Source organism: Mizuhopecten yessoensis, unplaced genomic scaffold, assembly GCF_002113885.1.
Source record: "Mizuhopecten yessoensis strain PY_sf001 unplaced genomic scaffold, ASM211388v2 scaffold431, whole genome shotgun sequence".
Taxonomy (NCBI): domain Eukaryota; kingdom Metazoa; phylum Mollusca; class Bivalvia; order Pectinida; family Pectinidae; genus Mizuhopecten; species Mizuhopecten yessoensis.
The window spans coordinates 1,970,313-1,993,632 of NW_018403543.1; the positions used below are offsets into that span (position 1 = coordinate 1,970,313).

A 23,320-nucleotide genomic window follows, 5' to 3' on the forward strand; every position below is an offset into this window, starting at 1 on the left:
CGATAACAGTATAGTCGGGAGTTTCATGTAACAGGCTACTGGATGAGACAACAGGCTTAGCCTATATAAGTCCTCTCATATAATGTATTGAGGAATTCATCATGTGAACCTGTCCAGGTCAATTGCAAAATGACCGTTGGAACATTAAACGCGTAGAAAATCAATTAAAATCAATTTCATAATATACGAATATCGATTCATGAGTCTGACATTAATCTACATAAAATTCCATTATATGTGTATATCATAAGTGTGCCTGTGTGTGTAACGTCGGTGATTGCATGTGTTTTACTGGTAATTGTCTGCGAAACACGAAACACGAAACACGAAATTTATATAAAAAAAAACATTTTTACTTTCTGATTTACGATCCGAGGTTTATGGCTTTAAAAGAAGAAATCCATGTAGATATCATTATTATGTAACATAAAACAACGTTAGAATGGTGCATGCTGCTATAGATTAATGGTTACACAAATATGTTTCAACAAAGATGACGGAACCCCATATAAAATATATTCTAAAACAGTCGTGTTCATAAACTAGAATTATGATCCCAAAACACTATATCGCTGAGGTTATTAAATGTTTTGGTTATGGCAAGTTGTAATCAACAAATCCCCGAATGGGATGAAACAGTTCATATGGACCGATTGTCTGTAATTTCATATATATTCAGTTAATATAATTACAGTTTTTTCATTATAGGCTAATATCGATTTTCGTGCACAAAAGTCTTAAGTGTTGGTTTGGGCAAAACTTATTGACAAGATTGTCTGGCAGCTGTTGTTTTATAGTTTACAATAGATTACATCAAAGCTTCAGACAAAGACAGAGTGACATCGAAACCACATAACAAACACAACGCTATCAGTGGTTAGTGATACATCAGAGTATAACGACCTCAGCTGACTGTAGGACGCTTTCAGGTTAATTAATTTCATTTGTTAAGGACAAATAGGATAACAGAAATCTGAAATGTTTATACTAAGCTTCGACTTCTACCATTGGAATCCAGTAGTTTGTGCGTACGCGATAAGGTCTACCTCAATAAGCTAGGGATAGTTATAAACTTAAGCATCCAAGTCCCTTGGTATTAATGCCACGCGTCTTGCATTCATAAAGTGTATAACAAGCATGTCCTGATAGAGACATTCACGGTAGCAGTTGTAATGGTAAAATTCAGTGTGTGTTTGGCGTTGATACTGACGGTATATAGAAGAGAACATAGTGGTCCAAACATAATGTTTGTATCTGTTTAAAATGAAGCCTATCATACATATTTACGCTGCGATATGATCAATGATGTTAAATCGTAATTATATTGTTGAATGGATTTTCGTGTCCACCATCGTGATTTTACTGTAAAAACACACGTACATTCAAAACAAATATAAAGCACTAATATCAAACAGAATCGATATCACATTTACGATCATGTATGAAAGCACATATGCATTTGTAAAGATTGCCAGTTGACATTTAAAGGACAGTTCCGTACCGAAGTATATTAACTAAAAGTAGCTACATGTAATTTCAAAACGGTTTATGTCACATACCTTTTTCTCAGCAGTGAGGACATATCTGTCGAAGACAATGCTTTCCTACTTGTCCTGTTGACTACTGGTAGTAAGTTGTGTATGCCTCGTTCCACGTGTCTCGGCTGTCACATTCGATTAGTGGCTCTGTGGTTAGCGCCTACACGTCTGCAGCACTCTACATGTACAATGCATGACCACAATTAGTAAATGGCCGCTTAACGTTTAACTGGCGGGGTGGCCGCTTTGAAGTGGCGAGGGTTTGCTGCATGAACTAAATACCGCAGGAATGAAAATCTACACCACGCCTAACATGTCAGTGATGTTCAAAGCTTTTAAATGACTTTCCACTAAATGTTCTGAATGGCTAACGTCACTTCTCATGCTTTCAGAGTCTTGATGCAATATGTAATTTATCAAAGCATACATGTACCAAGTTCCGCCGATGAATAAAACCCATAGGATGTTTACGTTCCACCTGCTTCCTGTTCAAGTTCACGCATGTGTTTCACACAATAAAATCAACACAGCAGGGGTTGGTCCTGAAATAGTCACGCTTTGACGCACCCTATTGCAGCGTGAAGTTATATGCAGCAAAAACAAAGATACCCACTTACTGTTACAGTTCAATTAAAATAAAGTATTGGCATTGTTGCCATAAACGAAAATCGAACGTGATCTTCTATACAAAACATACATGTACAAAGTTCCGCCGATGAATAAAATTCATAGGATGTTTACGTTCCACCTGCTTCCTGTTCAAATACACGCATGTGTTTCACACAATAAAATCAACACAGCAGGGGTTGGTCCTGAAATAGTCACGCTTTGACGCACCCTATTGCAGCGTGAAGTTATATGCAGCAAAAACAAAGATACCAACTTACTGTTACAGTTCAATTAAAACAAAGTATGGACATTGTTGCCATAAACGAAAATCGAACGTGATTTTCTATAAAAAAAAACCCACCAGAATTTATGTTATGCACTTCAACATAACCCACTTCAGTTTGACGCGTATCTGACTTATTTGGTAAGTGCAACATATTGGTTTCCGTTGATGCAGTCACTACTAATAGTTTATCTGACAAAGGATAACGTCATAAAGGGCGTAAACCTTTTCTATAGAGGTTTCATTGAAAAGAATCGCACAAAATGTTATAAATTATATGTCAACGCAGACATACACTGAGGTCAGATATGTCATTTAGATATACAAAGCTAGTGACACTGGAACGGAAACCCATAGGCCTGTAGATAATGCACATAGCCATATATACAGGTACTTTTTATAATTAACTTTCGATTTTCTGTAGAATGTCTAGCTAAAATTGAAACAACCTAATTTAAAAATCGACAAAGTCAATTATGTAACATTTACTCGAGTCCAATTGTAGTTATCAAACGATAGCATCAACAAATTGAATTAGAAAGTTATATTTTAATATTGGTTGTTTTGTTCGTCGTAACAATTTTCCTTTTGTCTACTTTCACAAAAAAGTAAAGCAAACTGTTTTTTTGCCGACCGTTTTTACATCTTCAATATTGGTTATATAAAAAAAAAAACTAAAGAGAAATAAAATGATCGATGTTGCAAGTTAATGATTCTAAACCGTAATTTTAGAAATACTTAAGTGTGTCGAAGGATTATTGTATGTATAGGCGTTCGGAAACAACTTGCATTATGCATGGATAGTGTTTGACCCCAAGTAGGTTTAAAAGTAACTTAAAATTGAGACTATATATTTTACCTATATTTATAAGGATGTGCTTACAGAATCATAATTCGAAATCAAAATCGACACAACAAGGAAATGATTTTCATATCACCCCTTTAAAACATGAAAGGAAATCAGACCAAGTGTTCCAGAAGGGAAGGCGTCATCTGCCTCATCGACGATACCCGCCGTGTGAATCTGGGTTAAACATAAGTCATGTCACGTCCCCAAAATGAGGGCTGTTGTGGTGACAATTAAAAAAGGCAAGTTAATTAGCATAATTGTAATCATAGACATGTATATGGCACAATGAAGTAGAACATTTACTAATTTGGTCGTGTGCTGGCGAACACAATTCTAGTTTACAGTCTCTATCAACCTGAATCTCTCTGACATATATCATAGAAATCGTTAAACGTGGAGGAAATCTTTGACAACCGAATCAACTGTGAGATGTTAACACCGTAGATGGGAGAAGAAAGGTAGTTACTTTCAGGAAAGGGATACTTCAGGACATGAAAATCGAAACCTTCACATTTATCGTACCTATAGTAAGCCGTTTATGTTGGTCAAGGTGTATTTGAAGGTCTATACAAGAGACAGATGGAGACCGCCCAATGTTCTGATTTCGAGCCCAGGAGTGTATATACGATTGACATGGCTAATAATTTTCGGACTATTTTGATGTATTGACTATACTTGAAGGTGAAGTAAAGTGATATTTTTGTTACCCGTCCTGTGAAGTTTCTTCGATCAATATAGTCTCATCAGAAAACCCAAATGCAAGTTGGGCAGGCGAGAGACATAGCTGTCTCCCATAGAAATACCTACAGTCTGCCTGCTAATCTTGTCACTGAACTCTACAGATATTGTCCGACCAGGAACGCAGTCCCATACTAAGCAGATCCTTGGGGTTAGTTGCGACAGCGGAGTCAAGAATGCCGACCTGTGTTTCGTATTCATTTTAGTTTTCAAACCGCTAATTCTTTTTAATGATGGACATGATAGAGTTATCCTATTCTGAAAGTGAATCCTATTTAGCATTCACTCATATTGCCAATTGTCTGACATATTCTTTAACAGTATCTTAAAAATAATATTCAAACTGATAGTAGGGTTTCCTCGCATTGTACGACATTTCATGAAATGTTTTACCTTATTGAATTTTTTGATTACCAGTTATAACATTGTAATTGTTATACGATTCCAGCTGAACCATTTTAAGTCGAGGTGTAAACCAAGAACATGCTGAAGTTATTCTTAGGTAATAAAATACAGCTGCGGAAGCTGCAAAACAAGGAAGCAATGGATTTTGAATAACAACATGACTTGATTGGGTTAGATCTGAAGTACGGTTATATGTAAGCTACATGTAAGACGGAACTATGTTGTAAACTATATAACGAATATAAATGAGATATTAATAAATATATTCACATAAACAATAACACTGAATATACGTATAGCACAACTGTGTTTGCAATGCACCTGTTCACTACTGGAATGCAATACAGCATATTGAGCTTGAAATATATTTCTCTTATATTTTACATTCATATTTACATCATTCCCCGAGGTTGGCTGTAGCCTTACAGCAGGAATTTATCCCAGCAAAGTTTACTTGAAATTCTAGCTTCAGTACGAATTATATGTCGTGACCAAAAGTTGTTAAAAATGGTTTTGTTAGCAGATCCCTTCCTTTTTTCGCTGTATTTTACATTTATTTTTGGAACATTGTACACTTTTGATCTTCAAAATCCCTGATGAATCCAAAAGAACGTTATCATCTTATGGTGATGCAGTATGAGATTAACTCCGTTTGGTTTTCTGCATCAACAAATACAATTTTGAATTATGTGCTTCATTTCCTGGTAGCTGTAGCGCTCAATGTAAAGCAATAGGTAAGTGGTTCACAAAATTAGGCATGAAAAGAACACGTAACGCCTTCTTCATGATCATACATATCTTAGTGAAACAACAAAACTTCCTTTAAAGATTAAATCTACGATATCGCCATACCAGCGCATTACGATTAAAAGGGTTTTGTGCATATGATGGTTAGGATGAATAATAAAAATTAAAAAAAACAAAAAAATAAACAAACAAACAAGCAAACAAAAGCATTGGAATATTGGCAACAAATGCTGGAATATGTTCCAGAATGAAGAATGACTGACTTGCCTGACTAGTGATACAGATCGCATATATGCAGACAAGATACAATGAAAGCCAGAAGCCAGCTGCTGAAAGTTTACAAGGTCTTGGCCCAGATTTTCTTGCTTTAGATTATACATAGACAGCAAAGATCTCTATAGACTAAAGCTTTATCAATATTTACATCAGGGTAAATTAGCCTGATCCTAGATATGTTTAACTGAAATCTAAAATCCACATCAACATGTGGTATATATCACTTCTGATATCTTGTTAAGCCATGCACGAATGATTCAAGTTGATTGATGGTTTGAAACAGATTTTTGTATGGATAGCTAAATGTCACAGTTTGCATTAAACAGACTGTACGGACTAACACGAGAAATCAGTACGGTTGCTTTTGGAAATAATCTTCTAGCGGGAGATCGAATATCTAGATAACCGAAAAAAAACACATTAGGTTATATCATCTATTTGTTCATTTTCTGTGAATCTTTTTTCTTAACTTAAAGCGATCACGAAATCATACTATATACGCCGTAATAAACAGCGACAAATAGGAATCAACTGTTCGTGTAGTACAAAATAGGGCTTCATCTTAAATAATGTAACCGATATGCATTCAAACCGCATATGAATATTGAAAAGATATAGTTCAATCATTATATATACATTCTAATTAGTTTTGTTATTATTGACCAAATTTAAGATTTTCACTTATTTTAGATATTAAAATGTCTGTGTCCTTAGTGCAAACGAGATTCTCGGAACAACTTGACGTTGCCAAAATGATTGCTTCGAACGGTTGTCTCATGATCTTTGAGGAGAAGCTCCAAATGACGCTGGTCAATGAATGTATTGTTTTCGAAATGCGTATAGAGGAGCATGCAATGGAAATGTAAACATAATAATTTGTGTACTACATGAACTTATTCTGTAGATGCTTGCAGATGACATGACGCATAACAACGACCAATATAAAACCTGATACTTATATGAAACAAGAAGGTAAAACAATTGGTATGAACGCATGTGGGAAAAATCACAGGTTTCCAAAATAAACAAAGTTCAACTATCGAATTTTATGTAAAGGCCAGGTTAAATCACAATTATCTCCCAGATAGGATTTTTTTGTGTGTTAAACAGTGTCATATTAGGGTGAGCTAATTTAAACATGATAAGAAATAACACTGTTGTTCGATAATCTGACATAATACCAACGCCAGAACATCTGCTTTGTCAAAATTCAGGCCGTACGGATCAACGTCACATTCTGCTAAAATATGCTGATTGGCAATGAATACTAAAACGAAGAAAACTATCAGCACCAACCAAAGTCGTAATGTGCCCCACTCTGGATGAGACAGGAGTTGACCAATAGACGTAAAATATCAGACATAATAACGAAATATCATTGGCTCAGTCTAGAGTTTGGCATTAGAGATCAATATCATCTTGTCAAAGGAATGGAGACCGGCTTTGTCAAGAGTTAGGACTCATGGATCAACGACAAACTAGAACTACAATGTTGCTGACGTATGTTTATACATTTTGTACATCTACATTTAGTAAAGCGGTCCAATGTTTGCTTAAACATGATATGCATAGTAAAATTCTGATATAAGTTTGCTACTTTTTACAAGTCATGATAGTTAAGGACTCCGGTTCCATGCTGTCGTGTAAAAATAAATCGTATTTTGGCATGGAAACTTGGGTTTCAGTAAGTTAAGAGCCTCTTTGTGATATAGCGTTTCACCTGCCGCCAGAAAGACAGAAAAACGTCCGTTGCTTTAAAGGAGGGCATATTAATCAACGCATTCAAGTATGTGTTTTTCATTTGTAGTGCATTCCTTCGCTTTTCGATACCGTCAGTTACGTTGCCTAATTTTATAAGTAAAGCTCTTCAGGTCATAAGTGAGATTTACTGAACAAGACCGTGAAACCATGTACAATGAAAGTGAGTGATGCACATCGTTTTGATGACACACACGATTACTAAGTATATATATTCATGTTGCATAATATCTGCACTTTAAAATGTATTTCAATACTATTTGTATGAAATATTTGCAAAGCCGCCGATGTAATCTCAGTGAAACTTTCCAAAGCACTTAACATTCACAGTGACAAAATGTCGCGGTTACTTACCGTTCAAATGTAACTCGACGTTAGGGTACACTTACGTTCAAATGTAACTCGACGGTAGGGTACACTTACGTTCAAATGTAACTTGACGGTAGGGTACACTTACGGTCAAATGTGACTTGACGGTAGGGTACACTTACGGTCAAATGTAACTTGACGGTAGGGTACACTTACGTCCAAATGTAACTTGACGGTAGGGTACACTTACGTTCAAATGTAACTCGACGGTAGGGTACACTTACTTTCAAATGTAACTTGACGGTAGGGTACACTTACGTTCAAATGTAACTTTACGTCAGGGTGCACTTACGTTCAAATGTAACTTGACGGTAGGGTATTCTTATGTTCAAATGTAACTTGACGGTAGGGTACACTTACGTACAGCGGTTACTTGACATAAGGGTACACTTATGTACAAATGTAACTTGACGGTAGGGTACACTTACGTTCAAATGTAATTTGACATTAGGGTACCCCTACGTACAGCGGTTACTTGACATTAGGGTACACTTATGTACAGTGGTTACCTGACATTAGGGTACACTTATGTACAGCTGTAACATGACGATAGGCTATCCTTACGTACAATAAGGGTAGGGTACATTTACGAACAGCGGTATTTTGAGGGTAGGGTACAGGTCATAAAGGTAACTTGACGGTAGACCAAACTTTTGTACAGTGGCTCTTGACAGTATGGTACACTTATGTACAGTGGCTACTTGACATTAGGGTACACTTATGTACAGCTGTAACATGACGATAGGCTATACTTACGTACAATAAGGGTAGGGTACATTTACGAACAGCGGTATTTTGAGGGTAGGGTACAGGTTACAAAGGTAACTTGACGGTAGGTTAAACTTACGTATAGTGGTTACTTGACGGTAGGGTACACTTATGTACAGTAGTTACTTGACGATAGGGTACACTTATGTACAGTAGTTATTGACGGTAGGGTACACCTATGTACAGTAGTTATTTGACGGTAGGGTACACTTATGTACAGTAGTTACTTGACGCACTGTTATACCTCTTTAGCTAGTACACTGATACAAAAGTAAACAAAGCGTAAGGATATATGTTTATACCTATGATGGTAACCAAAACCTCATACAATAGATGATTGATTTTAAATTTATCTTTTCTCTTACTGAACATTGTTTCGGGGACAGCTTTTGAGTACATCATGTTGTTGTCATGGTGACATTTGCAATTTATATGTATACCACATTTTTGTTAAAGATCTATCGTTGTTAAGGGAACACTTAAACTTACAGAGAAGACGAAATAGTAAGTCTAACGATTTTTTCCGAAATAGTCCATGTACAACTAAAACGAACAGTCGGATTCATCCCCGGATCTTAGGAGAGTTCGTGAAAATTTATACTAACATATTAACCATTTCATCTTCATCTTGGAATGATAAAGAAACTCCTGAGTATTTAAGGTTAAAATAAAATCATACGATATTTTCAAATCATCGTGTTTTGTAGTGGAACTGATCCGATACTAAAAACCAACAAAGGAATACTGAGTGGACAACAAAATCATAATTCATAATTTGATTCGATAAAACTATGCCAAACATGATCAAAGGAAAGATTAATATGGAGACCCTTAAAAAGAACAAGGAAAATAAGACAGGGTGTTCCGGAGGGTGAGCGTCTTCTGCTCATCGACGACACCCGCCTGTAAATCCAGGTCTAATGAACATAATCAAAACCTCGACCTTCATATCACTTCATAATACAAGAATAATAAGTACAGGCGTGTCAGATGGATAGGGTGTCTTCTGCTTCATCGACGACACCAACCACGAAGTCAAGGCCAAAACGTATTATTATTTCTCGTCGATTTTACAGCATGTCTGATTTGTTTAAACACATCACATGACAGGATTACAAAACATCGAGTCTCCCTCACGCGATCCATTTTCCCTGTCGAGTATCCCTCTCGAAACCCCTTGCACATCATCGGACGAGTTGTCTCTCTTTGTTAGACTCTCTAACGCCCGATGTGTTCCGGACGACACCCAAACAACAATGGCTGCGAACAGGAGATTCCACCTCCCAATAGCTGAAGAACTTGAAGGGCTATAATTGTTGTTCAATTTGATGTACAATCAAAACACTGACAGTGATAGGTATTTGTAGTATATATGCTACCAGACCTAATGAAATAAGGGCGAACAGGTAAGTCACAACAGTGACACACAGGGGATCGTTGTGTGTTGTACAACATGGCTAAAAGACAAATATTTTCAAATCCTCGGAAAACATGTTTTATCTCGGGGAAACAACTCTTCAGGTCTCCCTCACACCAGGGCAATAGGTGTATACTGTCACTTATTACTCTGAAGGTAAATACATAACGACTTTGTCATTAACTATTTACACTATGCCATTGTTTGTAGTGCAATACGATTGTATAGTACATGTATGTCAGTAGGGATATGTTATGTAGTACAATATGGCCATACGATAAGGCTAAGAGACATTTTGTGTAGTACGAAAACGCTGGGAGATATTTTGTGTAGTACAATATGGCTATATGATAAGGCTGGGAGACATTTTGTGTAGTACAATATGGCTAAACGATAAGGATGGGAGACATTTTGTGTAATACAATATGGCTAAACGATAAGGCTGGGAGACATTTTGTGTAGTACAATATGGCTAAACGATAAGGCTGGGAGACATTTTGTGTAGTACAACATGGCTATACGATAAGGCTGGAAGACATTTTGAGTAGTACAATATGGCTAAACGATAAGGCTGGGAGACATTTTGTGTAGTACAATATGGCTGTAAAGCTGACGTCCAACGGATTCCCGACATAATGCTATTTTACTACCCGTCCTTACTTATTCTAGTGCCTTTTCAGTTCGTCGCATGAATCATTACTCGCCTACGTTGTGCCTGTTTTGTAGCATGTAGACACATCGACTCGTTGATTGCCGAAACAATGTTAGCATTTTTAAAGAAATTGCGCTGTCCAAGGAATACACGAACATTTAAATTTCAAACACGTGGCGACACTAAATTGAAGAAGTTAAACTGCCGAAGAGTAATTTGCTTCGGGTGTGTCAACAATTTATGACAAGTTTGAATAGTTTTCATTGGAACAACACCTTCATCTGTAAAATGTAAAAAAATATAGAACAAATAAGGATGAAATCGTTCTTATTATTTTTGTGGGGAAGATTAACAGCAAAATACATATTCAAACAAGTGGGAGGCCCTTTCTAAACTTCGAACTCTAAATATAGACATATTCAGACATTTAAAAGCAGCATACAGCGGGGTTTCTATCAATGAGAACAATCAATCGATTACAATGTACTAGATGTAAGGTACCCTCGGGAAGCAATGGTCCATCAGCAGTAATTGTAAAGATGTAAAACGCCAGAAATCAAAGTACATGTCACCATTCTATTGACTTCTTTTTCTGGAGTGCCTGTAAACCCATCTGATTTCGCTTCAATAGGTTTTCTCTGTTCAATTATAACACAAGCCAGTCTCAATTTTAAATGGATTACCGTGTATTGTTTTCTGTCTGTCTATTCATTGGTTTGAAATACAACTGAAATATTATATCTATCAACATTTGCTCTAACACTATAGGGTACACAACTTCATGTATTCACGTTATCTGCGCACGACATTTAAAGAATCAATGTCATAACATCAGTACATTATTGGTATAGCAAACGCCATAGAACTTCACAGTATAAAAAAGCGTACGCTTTTATCTAACAATGGAGTCCTATGTGTGTTGCATGGTGCATATATTGCTGAGCCGCCATTGACACAAAATCGTTTGCTAAGCGCACTCATCCTCTCCGTTTCTCACGGTTGACTTTTATTTTAAAATAGATACACCAAAATGAAAATAAAGACGTTAACTGAACTCTATTTTAACCATGAAAAATTTCAATAATGGAAGATTGGCAAGGGGAGCCTTGAAGTGTAATTTGCGAAATCAACCACAACTGCCGAGAATATGCAATATTTTATCAAACACGTGTAATTTTACTTCCTCACAGTTACTACTGGAGTCGTAACAAGTAAAAAACAAAACCATTAGACAAACAATGTACATCAATACCTAAACCATGAACAGATATTATCAAACCTGGTGCAACGTCAGCAAACCTGACGTATACCAATATAGACATTGCAGTCTGTACACACTGGGTATTGTTTGATCAATTATTTGAGATGTCAATCAATATAATTTTGAAATAAGAGGAGAAAGGTCATGTCGGCAGAGTGGGAATAATTGCATAAAATTGTTCGCAAGTCTAAGCGTGACGAAACAGAATGGTTCGCATAACATTTACAGCGTGTGTGGCCAAGGTTAAGTAGAAACTACAACTGAATTCATTAGCAGAACAAATCTTTTGTGATCAACACTGGGATAATAACGTTCTCAAATGTTTTCTTTCGATACAGAAACCCTAGTTTAATCTGCCATTGACGCAATCATTAACATTGTGATGATCTAAATTGAGGACGCATTAGCTTTCGATTTTCTGATAGTGAACTTTCCCTATCTTTATAGTAATATCCCTGCTTCACCAGCCTACACTGTACGGTGTTTACATTTAGCTTTAGAATTCGGTAACCAAGAGCTTGCCCCGAATACGATTTTCTCAAACATGTTATAGACATCAACTGGTGGTACACTTTCGTATTCTCGTGATATTATTAATGGGAATTATTATATTGTTAACAACCTCATTATGTATATAAATACATTATCAGTTCAGAGGTTTTTGATGTAATACGACATGCAGACGTTATTGATTTTATCTATATTGCAAAAATACAAGAAGTAAACATACTATCATTGGGCGGTATGGATAAGAAACAAATTATATTTCTTTTAAACTTCTACTTTTGAATTCTTTCGACGATCATTATCATTTTCATAAGTGCGACTTGCATATACTCTGTGACTATCTGATTTTAAATCACGGAACCACGACAGCCATATGAAAAAATGGTGAAGATTTTACAGCTTTGCGATTTAAATCCGGATTTTAAATCTAATCAGAAAGTAAACATCATAACGGCACGGAGATTCCAGAACTCACTAACCATGACGTAGATCTGACAGCTATTCTCAGTTGCTGGTGTATTTGTATGCTGCCTGATACAACATCGCAGCGATAAGATACTAACAGAACTAGACAAGATCCTGAAGTCCTGGCAGGCGGAGGGAGGGGGCGATTGATCTTGTATTCCGTATAGTTCAGCCTGGTTAATAGATAAACATGTTCATCTAGGTTGGGTTTACGCTGAGAATATCGTAATGAGCATCCTATGTGTACGAAACGTCAACACATTAGCTTCATTTTGCATAGAATTAGAACGGATTCTACGTCAGTTATAGAACTTAAACTAGAGTTTACTGGTGTTGTAATGAAAAACAGGAAAATAATTCAGTCTTAAGCACGAAATGCATGGTATAATGATCTGAAAGTCCTTCAAATCTTTTAGGTTCGTTAAATGCTGCGGACTTTTGTATTATCTTGCGTACTTGTTTATCCTTATTTCATTTAGAGCATTGCAATTCTATCAAAAATGGTAACAGTTTTGCCCGTCAAAATTAATGAGCTTTCAATATAATGATTAGATAACGGCATGTGGTATGTCTGTCAGGTAAAGAAAAAACCACGCCTGTCATGTAGAGGTTTTAGTGATGTTACACTAGGGAGATATGCCATACAAATGAACTTTAAAAGCTCTGATGAAGAGTTACTCAACGTAGAATTTCAAGATGAATTCATTTGCATTTACAGCATAAGGTTTTCCAGAGTAACAGTTCGGTTTGATTTCAAATGACGAGTATGAGGGCCCTAGTTATTTGGTATATTTGTATTTAGATGTTTCTATCAAAATTTCCATTATTCGCATTGTAGGCTCAACAAAAACGTTCATTTTGTACTTGCGACTTTTTCTTGAAATCATGACTTAATGATTAATACGAAAATGCCGTAGGGCGCCGAAATGATTTATATGTTTGAGTAATCGTGGTAAGAACTATTTTTGTTGATGAGTTCATATGAGATACAATTATTTCAAGATGATGCAAAAAATAAGATTTGTGTACAACATTTTTACTTACCAGAGCTTCCGGTTTAGTTAGATAGATCATAATCACCGTCAACCATTCCAATAGTGTGAACGGCAAATCCGGCATGTTGGGAAACGGTTCCCATCCTCCTGTCAGACATTGTTGATGATTTAAACTTGTCTTAATTTCCTTGTCAGTTATCTATGATTAATCCGCCATTGTCCAATGCTCCCGGCGAGTTGTTTGTATCGATACAAAGACCAAGTGCTAGCTTTGAGCCTATCTCTGAACGATCACAACCATGGAATAGCGCACTGCAATTAGTACTCACCAGAGAGCTACAATGCCAGATAGTGACTTTATAGCTTTATGCACGGGTGATGAAACCAATGAAATTATTTCTATCTCGAAAAACGTTTGGAATACGCCGAGGGTAATCTAACATACAAGTTCAGAAAAGTCAACAGACGCTCTTCAGCTTGATATGTGCTCTTAATATTAAATAAAGTACAACCGTGTTTAATTAATGTCACGATGACGGCTTGAGTATTTTTGCAGGCTGGATGAAGCTAAACTAGTGTATGGTAAATCACACACGTCATGTGTCACCGTGCGACTGATGCCTGAACAGGAGTGATTTCTCTACAAAACCTTTGTCATCACGGATCTGATGTCACTAGGACTGCAGACTGGAACAAAACCAAACTGATGTCTTTATAGACTCTCTACAGGGCTGATGCCCACAACAATACGATGTCTACACAAATATGATGTCTACACAAATCTGATTTCTACTCAAATCTGATGTCTACATAAAGGAACTATCCATATGACTAATGTCCAAACAGGAGTAATGTCCCAATAGGAATGGTGTCTACTAAAAAACTGATGTCCATACAAGACTAATATCTACACAGATCTGCTGGCTTCAGAACTCTTTATAAAAGACCGATACCTCTTCAGGAATGATGTCTGCTATGATATATCTAGATATTTGATATATAAGAATATACACGACTAATGCCTACTATGATATATCTAGATATTTGATATATAAGAATATACACGACTGATGTCTAGACCTATTTATGTAAAGAACTGATATCATGTCAGGACACGTGTTTGAACATCAGGACTGACGTCACAACAGGACTGGTATTGACGTCATAGTTGTCGTTACAGTCGTCTCCATTGGGTAAAGTTAACAATAAACGCCTCCCTCAAGGACTGGTTTCTGTGTTAATGCCTAAGTTGTAACATAGCCTTTGTCGCTAAAGGTTTGGTGTAGAGGTTAAAATCATACTTTTGTCTCAACATGTCTGATACCGAGAGTAGCGTTGACTCAATTGGACTGGTACCGAGGTTAAAGTAAAGGTAGTAGTCATCCTGTAAACTCATTCAATGGTCCAGTGCACGTGACACCAGATACATCCGTATCATAGGAAGGTTCCTATTATATATCTGTAGAAACTATTACAGCTACAAAAAGTTTACGTGACGATAACGCTAGAAATATACAAAACTTCATCGATACATCAATGCCAGAAAAACGTAAATAAATTCTGACATATGACACACATTCGCTTATAATACAAACTATTATAATCGTTTTTCACCTGTTTAGAGTGGTACACTATCGTTTTTACAGAAATAGTTTGTTTTGCTGAAAACGATTCAGCAGAGGTTTTTCCATAACAGATCATATTATACAGTAGCTGTATATACATTTTTATGTTGGGTGATATATTCCAATAAATCATTTGACATATGGCTTAATAAATATCTGCTGTAGTAAAATATACCGAGGAAAATGTGGTTATCAATTAAGTCGAAAGTTTTTGATAAAGCAATCATTATTAAGAATTATTACACATTTAATATATCAAAATGTGTAAACATTTGTCTATAGGTATTGAGACTGTGATGTAGTTACAACATCAAGCATAGGTAATTACTATAAATAGTGTTGACACTAGCATTAGGTAAATTGTAACACTAAACATTTACAGCATTGGGCTGAAAGTTTGAATATCAATTTCAGATAAGGAAAATAAAGTGTGGTACAAAATGCACTTGGGTCAATTTTTATATTCTGATCCAAATTGATATTTTGTCAATTGCTCTGCAAACATGAATATGCAACGATTAACCATATTAGGATATGGCTTATTTCACTGAGTAAAGTGAATGAAATTAATAGATAGAACGTATAGAAGCAATCTGTAAATGAGTTTTTAATTAACACATTTTACTGCAGTATGTTAACTTTAAAAACATCCTTTCTCGTTGGTGAACTTATCTAAAGATATATTGTACTCGCGATAATTGAAGACGCCCGCCTTAACAGCCGCGCAAAACGTCTATCAACACACAACGCGAATAAATGTTAGCGCCAGAAGTGACATCCATTCAAACAAACGCAAGCAATCGTTAAAAGATAGCCAATCGTATATATATACCGGTAGTCTGTTTAGAGTCAAGAGCAGCGAAGAGTATGATACGGTGTCGTTATACCAAGACTTTCTCGTCACAAATCTATTCCCCAGTGACGTACAAAATGTCAATATGTACAGTATTCTCTCATATATACGATAACCTCGTAATAATAAAGAGAAAACCAGCCGTGTTATCTGAGTAAGAGGGTCGTTTATTGTGTCCGTTCCTACGGCAACTCTCATGAGAATACAGACATACGGAAGGAATAATACCCGTTTTAACTTCTTTTATGGGGATTATTCCTTCCGTATGTCTGTATTCTCATGAGAGTTGCCGTAGGAACGGACACAATAAACGACCCTCTTACTCAGATTACACGAGTAAAATTGACAATTTATACATTTATATGTTAGAAAGGAAACATTTTGAGCTTTTCAGAACGTCATGGAAAATTCCGACCAACGGGATGCCCTTAATTTGAAGGTGCAAGTGAGAAACACCGTATACAAAGTTTATGTCATACATTATGTATACATGTAGGGTTTTTCTTTATTTTGTAATTTTGTATAAACGATCATATGGCCAACTGTAGATATGTAGTAGGTTTATATCAAGCATTAAGGAACATTTCTAGGTATTAGGACAGTTTACATCAAACATATTAAATGTTTAAATGTAGGCAATACTCTTCATAACGTTATTTCGTATCAGACATCAGAGACAACTACAGGTATAATATAAGTTTGCTGTCTGTGATACCACCTCTTGTCAGGGAAAAAACGTAAATTTGTTATAAGCGAGAAATTCACCTGGACAATCAACCGAATCACAGCCATACAGCATTAACCCATTCACCCCTATTGACACATTTGAAATTTCAGGGGTGAATGAGTTAATGCTATGCTGCTACAAAAACAAGGACCACCTATTTCATCAAAGCAGTGTAAAACACAAAGTTAGCGTATTGTGCATGTACGTGCATGAGTCACACAACAAAGTATGTTGCGTTATGCAATAGGTAGAGGTACCAATTGCAATACATATATGGTTAACTGTACTTATCGACGGGATACACTGATTACACCAAGTAAAAACGGGTTTTAATATGAACCTGAATGCTTTGGTGATGAAGATATGCCTCACATGTAAAATTGACAGTAATTTTGCAGCAGGTTACCCGATCTTGTTAGCGATCTTATCTCCTGCAGGTCTGTTAGATGTTAGAGATACATGTTCATGTTTGTGAAAATACAACTTAGGCCAAAAACTACATCCTCATGTATGTTGTACATTGAAACGATAGACAGGTTATGTTGTGCCAAAGTAGCAGGATCGGACTAAAATAAATAAATACAGTCGAAGGTCAACTTTATGTGTGTGTACTCTTTGACAAGGGACAGAGGCACGGAGTTACACGGTAACCAAAATATCCGAGAGATCAGTTTTGCAGTTGATATTTTATTATTTTTTCTGATTAAGAGGTGAAGCCATTATTATTGTGTACAGTATTGTAACATCTTCCTCTCCTGTACATGTTGTGCAGGGTAGACTTGCATTATTTTCAAACTGAGGCAGGGGCCACCGAAATGGCGAAGCAGGTCATCACGGTGTCAAATCCGAACTCAGACCTACCACACCCCGAGTCATAAAACGTTGTGATACTTTGGTACTCATTTTGTAATTTATATGTGAACTCACAGAAAACGGATGCAGGATTGGACAATATAACATTATTCAGAGGCAGTTAAATAAATCAAAAGTAAATGACCGAGCAACCGGGAGGCTTGCCAGTAAAGTGAAAGAGCAGGCGTATCCGTGTCTGTCACCTTCCAGGCATAATGCGTATTGTCCTTTATAGAGGTAGTGTGCCTGACTCTATCCGTCACACTTGACCATATTTTTAATTCACCTGCGTCTTTTATTTATAAACGCTGTGTTATAAGTTTGTCCGTCAACAGTCGATACCTATCAAGGATATCATGATATATTCGGAACAAGCTCTAGACTACCGAATCAATTGCTATTGACAACTAAGGGAAGCTATGGTATTCCTATTCAGAAAGGTAAAGTTCATGAATAAAAAAATATCTATTTAACTATGACAGCTGCTGATGTTGAAGTTTAAGGACTGAACGTCTGTCAAATTGCAGTTATAGCAAATATGAATAAAACTAATTGTAAAGTTTTGCTGTCTTATAAGGAGACATGACCTAGATAACTCGATATGCAAATTAGACGCTGTTCTTTTGCGCGTGCAAGATTTATCACGTGATCGTGTTGCCTCGTTTTAACTTGCTCAATGTCGCGCCAACATTTCTCAGTGCGTAGGGTGGGGATTCCCGGATTGCGTTTACTTCTAAAACCATCATCATCGTACCGATATCAAGCGGATTTTCTTGGAAGTGCCAGTGATACAACATCATACGATAAGCATGACATGAGTTTGCATAGTTAGTTGGTTGCCATGACGTGATGGAAAGTCGCTGACCGGCTGATCATGACGCGACCTTAACCTTCACCGACTTCACCGAACAGCTGTGTTTTGCAACCACTGTTCAGACCGATGCTACTTTTTGCAACATCATTCTTCACACACGGTATGTACACTGTATAGACACCGAAGCGTCAACATAATCATAATTCAAACTCGAGGTCAATCAAACAAAGGTAATATTTTAAAGAGCAAAGGCAGATCTATACGGATACCCTTGAAAAAGTACAAGAAGACTAGATGAACACGTGTGACGTCAGATACGCTGTTTATTTCAATCAATCAAATATTGGCATTCTATCGACATCGTTCGTCAAAACATGAAATCAACGCTTGACAGTACATACAAACACTGCACACATCGTGAAATGTACGGCACTACCCAGTGGAGTAAAAACAGAAGTGATTAATTATTTACCATTTTGTCTTCATACCTGTACATTTTAAATGTCAATAATTAATAGACCATTTTTACTGCACCGACCCACATACTTTAGGTCTATAGATCCGTGTAATCTTTTGAATGGCAGGCCTGTCAAATATTTTGATCCTGCCTGAAAGTAATGCTATTTTTGTTAATTCATGATAAAATACGGGGAGGTTGTTGGAACAGCATGCGTGCGTACTATTTCACGTGCATTGGTTATTGTCACGCGCATGGTATATCGCTCAATAATGCACTCTTTTTAACCAATAAAAACCGTCGTTACATCACAGACGTGGTAGAATAATCAATATCTCGTTACGCATAACTTTGGGATGTCGTATCATCCAACATTATTCTGATTGGTAGATATTTAATTTCTCAGCAAATACAATATACATTGCAATAAACATTTTGTTCCTTACGAACGGAATTTAATATTCCAATACCCCGTTTTTTCTTCAGATAAAAACATGCAAATGTTTGTAAATGAAATATAACTGATTGTGCTGAAAGTTTGAATAACCATTTCAATGAAGGTAACCAAAGTGTTGTACAATGTTTTGGGTCAATTTTTATATTCTGATCCAAATTAATCAAATATCAATTGCTCTGCAGGCATGAATATGCTACGATTAACCATATTAAGAAATGGCCTATTTTACTGAGTGTAAGTGAAATTGATAAATAGAAGCAATTTGTAAATGAGTTTTAATTAACACATTTTACTGCCGTATGTTAGCTTTAAAATCCTTCTCGTTGGTGAACTTATTTAAAGATATAGTGTAGTCGCCATAATTGAAGACCTCCTACTACAACATCCCAAACGTCTGATACACACAACTCGAATAATATGTTAGCGCCAGAAGCTACATCCATTCAAACCAAAGCAAGCAATCGAAAAAGGTTAACCAATCAGATATATACCAGTATTCTGTTTAGAGTCAAGAGCAGGAAGGAGTCTGATACGGTGTCGTTATACCAAGACTTTCTCGTCACAAATCTATTCCCCAGTGACGTACAAAATGTCAATATGTACAGTATTCTCTCATAAATACGATAACATCGTAATAATAAAGAGAAAACCAGCCGTGTAATCTGAGTAAGAGGGTCGTTTATTGTGTCCGTTCCTACGGCAACTCTCATGAGAATACAGACATACGGAAGGAATAATCCCCGTAAAAGAAGCTAAAACGGGTATTATTTATACATTTATATGTTAGAAAGGAAACATTTTGAGCTTTTCAGAACGTCATTGAAAATTCCGACCAACGAGATGCGCTTAATTTGAAGGTGCAAGTGAGAAACACCGCATAACACCTTTATGTCATACATTATAATAAATAATAATTATAATATACAGCATTTATATAGCGCCCTATATAATTTGTAAAATTACTCTAAGGCGCTTTACAACATATGGATAATAGTAATGGTTATAATTGTGAAAACAAACAACAAAGGCTTGCAATCACTTTCATACATTTAACAAGCAATGTGCACATAATTGAACAAATAAAAGGGTGGTATTTACATGACGTCTTTGCAAAGATTCTAAAATGCAGACGTGAAGAGGTGAGTTTTTATGTCCCTCTTGAACTTGGCCAGGGTATTCGACTTCCTAATAGCAGATGGTAAGCTATTCCACAACGTAGCCGAAACCCTCCCAAAGCATCTGTTTCCGTAGGTCACAGTACGAGATTTTGGGACACACAACAAAGATTCTGACTCCGACCGCAGTGATCTTGACGGCTGATACAGGGTAACAAGTTCCTGTAGGTACTGAGGAGCTGTTCCATTCAGTGCCTTGTATGTGTATACCAGAATTTTGTACTGCGACCTGTATCGTACAGGTAACCAGTGCAACGAATAAAGCGCAGGTGTGATGTGCTCTCTCTTTCGAGTACGAGTAACTAGCCGTGCTGCAGTGTTCTGGACCCTCTGCAGACGACTAGTTAGTTTGTCAGATATACCACAGAGCAGGGCGTTACCATAATCCAACCGAGAGGTAACAAGTGAATGCACCAAAATCTTGCATGCATCTGCAGTTAGAAAGTGCCGAATACAGCCGATGTTCCTGATCTGGTAGTAACAATTTGGCAATAGCGTTCACTTGTTTCTCCATGTTTAGAGAACTGTTAAAGTATACCCCTAGGTTTTTACCAGCTGGAACAGTCTCAATAGTTCTGGCACCAACCTTGAGCTGACACTTTGGGGAAAAGACGATTAGTTCCGTCTTTTCCTGATTAAGTTTAAGCATGTTTGCGTTCATCCAGATACTGATATCTGTCAGACAAGCTTCCAGACTTTCTGAGGCTGTATTCCAACTGTCCTGTGGTTTTATTACTATGTAAATTTGTGTGTTATCGGCATAGCAATGATAGCGAAGGCTATGGCGACGACAAATCTCTCCAATCGGTTTGGAGTACACACAATATTTTCGTTGTCCTAACACATTACGTATACAATGTATTAACGATGATATGGGCAACTGTAGATATGGAGTAGGTTTATATCAAGCAAAAAGGAACATTTCTAGGTATTAGGACAGTTTACATCAAACATCTTAAATGAAGGCAATACTCTTCATAACCTTATTTCGTATTAGACATCAGAGACAACTACAGGTATAATTTTGCTGTCTGTTATACCACCTCTTGTCAGGGAAAAAACGTAAATTTGTTATAAGCGAGAAATTCAACTGGACAATCAACCGAATCACAGCTATATACAGCATTAACTCATTCACCCCCGAAGACACTTTTTAACTCTTCCAACTTTGAGATTGGAACAGTTCATTATGAAATTTTAGGGGTGAATGAGTTAATGCTATACTGCTACAAAAACAACGACCCCCTCTTCCATAAAAACAGTGCAACACACAAAGTTAGCGTATTGTGCAAGTACATGCATGAGTCACACAACAAAGTATGTTGCGATATGCTATAAGGTGAAGAGGTACCAATTGCAATACATATATGGTTAACTGTACTTATCGACGGGATACACTGAATACATCAAGTAAAAACGGGTTTTAATATGAACCTGAATGCGCTGGTGATGAAGATATACCTCACATGTAAAATTGACAGCAATGTTGCAGCAGGTTACCCGATCTTGTTAGCGATCTTATCTCCTGCAGGTCAGTTAGATGTTAGAGATACATGTTCATGTCGAAGGTCAACTTGTTTGTACTCTTTGACAAAGGACAGAGACACGAAGTTACACGGTAACCAAAATATCCGGAACCCTACCATACACTGTATGACCTTCACAAAAACTGAAGAGATCGTATTTGCAGTTGATATTTTTTTCTATTTTCTGAGTAAGAGGTGAAGCCATTATTATTGTGTACAGTATTGTAATATCTTCTTCTCCTGTACATGTCGTGCAGGGTAGACTAGCATTATTTTCCAACGGAGGCAGGGGCCACCGAAATGACGAAGCAGGTCATCACGGTGTCACATCCGAATTCAGACCTACAACACCCTGAGTCATAAAACGTTGTGATACGTGGTACTCATTTTGTAATTTATATGTGAACTCACGAAAACGGAAGTAAATGACCGAGCAACCGGGAAGCTTGCCAGTAAAGTGAAGAGCAGGCATATCCATGTCTTTCCCCTTCCAGGCATATTGCGTATTTACATCCAGGAACGATTTATGTAACTGCCCTTTATAGAGGTAGTGTGCCTGACCCTATTCGTCACACTTGTCCATAGTTTCAATTCCCCTGGGTCTTTTATTCGGAAACCCTGTGCTGTAAGATTGTCCCCCAACAGTCGATATATATCACGGAAACCCTGTGCTGTAAGATTGTCCCTCAACAGTCGATATCTATCATGGATATCATGATATATTCGGAACAAGCTCTAGACTACCGAATCAATTCCTATAGACAAATAAGGGAAGCTATGGTGTTCCTATTCAGAAAGGGAAAGTTTATGACTTTTTATTTTTTTTATTTATTTAACTATGATATCTGCAGATGTTGGAGTATGCTTTCTCATGAAAGCCGAGCAGACAATATTAGTAATTTGTCCTAATGCTGTATTCATTTAAGGATAGAACATATGTTAGATTGCAGTTATAGCAAATATGAATGCAATCTGGGTGACAGATAAATAGAATGACGTCCGTAAGGACATTCATTGTCTGCATGAACCAAACGACTACATCAAAATGGTGACGTCACGGAAACCGTGGTCACGTGACAAGATAACGCAGACTGCAGTTACTGTCCAGTAACTGCAGGCTGACTTTCCATAGAGTTAATGGAAAATGGGAAGTGCAAATATAAATATAAATTTATGATTCAAAAATGGACCTTCAA

General features: G+C 36.8%; 1 protein-coding gene across 5 annotated transcripts in view; it reads right to left on the reverse strand.

The window, feature by feature from the left end:
- Positions 1-23,320, reverse strand: part of LOC110449221 (prostaglandin E2 receptor EP4 subtype-like) — a 67,140-nt gene that overhangs the window by 35,638 nt on the left and 8,182 nt on the right. The window contains exons 1-2 of one of the 5 annotated variants that reach the window (XM_021495943.1): positions 12,742-12,759; positions 1,560-1,716 (exon numbers count right to left, since the gene is read on the reverse strand). The exons of 1 other annotated variant lie outside the window; for it this stretch is intronic. The gene's annotated coding sequence lies outside the window, so the exon portion shown is untranslated. Of the gene's footprint in view, positions 1-1,559; positions 2,463-12,741; positions 12,760-13,687; positions 13,819-23,320 lie in introns of those variants that run through there. 3 more of the 5 variants (XM_021495934.1, XM_021495961.1, XM_021495970.1) reach the window with 3 other exon arrangements.